Source organism: Aegilops tauschii, chromosome 6, assembly GCF_002575655.3.
Source record: "Aegilops tauschii subsp. strangulata cultivar AL8/78 chromosome 6, Aet v6.0, whole genome shotgun sequence".
Lineage (NCBI taxonomy): Eukaryota > Viridiplantae > Streptophyta > Magnoliopsida > Poales > Poaceae > Aegilops > Aegilops tauschii.
In genome coordinates, this window is record NC_053040.3 from 323844642 (window position 1) to 323847104 (window position 2463).

Below are 2463 nucleotides of genomic sequence, written 5' to 3' on the forward strand. Positions count from 1 at the left end.
CAAACATTATCAATGATGAAATATACAACACATAGCACACGAACGGATGTTATGTAAACAACCGCAACCAAGGCCGTTCAGATCTGCTAAACTTAGTAAGGAAGATGGCCACGACACCCGTCGTGATCACTTTCAATCGCGAGGAACTGCACGATCTCAACACCTAGCTAGATCTGTGATTACCTCTACCGCCGGATACCTAGGTTAGCCGCCACATCATATAACGATACTGGTGGTGCGCATAGCCGACGGCAACCGACGCTACGTGAACCCAGATCACGAGGAGCAGAACTACCGGAACAAGATCCACGATCGCATGCGCCGTCGGGTAGCTAGGTTACCCACCCCGCTAGGTTAACTACTACCACTGGCGGCGGCAATTCGTTCGATGTTGCCGCGAGCGAGACTAGAGGGGGGACGCGGGATGCGGTACCTGTGCGCGCTCGTTGGAGATTCACGACGTTGTCGCGCCCGCTGTCCGACGAGATTCTATTACCTTTGTGCCAAGAGCACGTTAAGCTGCCTGGGCTGTTCCGCTACCGCCGGCGATGAGATAGCCGCCGCTGGAGATCTACTACGTGACTTATGGAGCTGCGTCAATGCTCGCGAGATTGATGGAGCTGCGTGAATGATTGGATTCGGCAGGTCTTACGTGGACGTGGGGTCGTGTGATGTTTTTTTTTCGTACCAGGGTACTGTACGTATACGATCTGGGTTATACAGGGCTAGACAGGGCTTGGATCTAGGCTACGGCGGGCCAGGAAAAAAACAAACTTGCGGGGACAAAAATACCCCTCTGAAATAAGGTTAGGGGGAGCACCGGAGCAGGGCTCCTAATTACAGAAGTTTGTAGTGTCAGGCATGCGTGTGTGCCCTACTTTTTGTCAGTTTGAAAAAGTAGGAAGGTGATGTGCTTTTGGTTCCATGGTTATCTACAGTAATTTTTCATAGTTGTTTCCGGTTATTGGTGAGTAAAATCATTCTCTAGCTAGAGAGCAGCATACTACTGTAGTTTAGCTCTTCGACAGTAGACAGCTTCATTTAACAGCTTAGCTTTCTTTCTTAGGCAGTGAGCACCCTGCTAACTCTGACTTTGTTTTACTATTGATATAATAGGAAATATAAATACTTATTGTTTCCGTCGAAAAGTATAATGCTAGATGTTAGACTAAAATATATTTAGTTGATTGTTTCATGGACGTTTCACCAATAGAAAGTGTGCACATCTGAATTACTGAATGCAAGCACTAAAAGTTCCCAAGTTGAAACTTGAGTCTTAATAACATTGAGTTCTATAATACGTTGAAAGTATCATCATCATTAGGAACATCCAATGCTTGAATTATTATACAAGTTGCGAAGCGGAAATTTCGAGTTGATAGTGAACGTTCATGCTTCAGAAAGAACTAGTCATACCTTAGCTTCATAAAGGGTCTGGGGTCGATCCCATGAAGAGAGCAAGGTAGCACGAGCTCGACGAGTATTGCCGGGAGTCAGTCCACCACTAATGCAGCTCATGAGTGTTAAAAATATAGGCAAAAACTTTAGACTATTTTGGTAACTACCGAAATAGGTAATCCCCCTCTCCCTGAGCGCCTCCCCCTCTCCCTCGCGCCGGCCGCCACTCCGGCCCCGGCGCCCACCGCCTCCCCCGCCGGCCGCCGCTCCGGCACCAGCGTCCACCCAAGATGGCCTCCAGGGTTTCTCTCTCCGGGGCCTCGTCTTCCTCGACCTCTTCGGGGCCGTCCGCCCAGCCCTCTGCTCGCGCCCCTCTCCGGTCTATCGTCGTCGGGCCGGAGGTGCTGGGCACGGCGTTCGGCCCCATCCTGCAAGGTGGTGCGGCGGGCCCCTCTCGGCCTACTGCGGTGGATCCTTTCGCGTGGCGCACCAGGGCGAGCCGTCGGCCGCGCAGCCCGGCCTCCCCGTCACACCCGCCCACCTCTCGCCGGCGCCGCGGGTCGCCGGAGGTCCTGCCCACTTCGAGACCGCCCAAGACAAGCATCCCCGCGGTCCTCCATGGGTGCTGCTAAAACTGCGGGGAAGAAGCCCACATCTTGGCCAAATGCATGAACCCCACCAACTGTGTGCGATGCAATGGACAGGGTCACATCGCGCGGGAGTGCAACAGGCCTCGGAGCTCCTCGCCGGTGGATGTGGTCGGGCGGGACCCTCTGGCGCCGTGCCCTCCGGAGGGTTTCCCCTCCCGCGTCCTGCCGCCGCCGGGCTCCCTGCCGTTCGTGCGTGTTTTGGTGGACTCGGGCCGCTCTGCGCCTGCCCTGCCGCCGCCGCCGCCGGGTCCGCCTCCATCTGAGGCGGTGCGGCTGTGTCGTCCGTGGTGCGAGGTGGTCCGCCCATCTGCGGAGCGGGTGGTGGCCGGACTGGGGTTCTCCATCCCCTTCTCGGGCCATGCGGTCGTCGGCGCCCTGCCGCTGCAGGCGCAGGGTTGGCGCCGGTGGAAAGGTG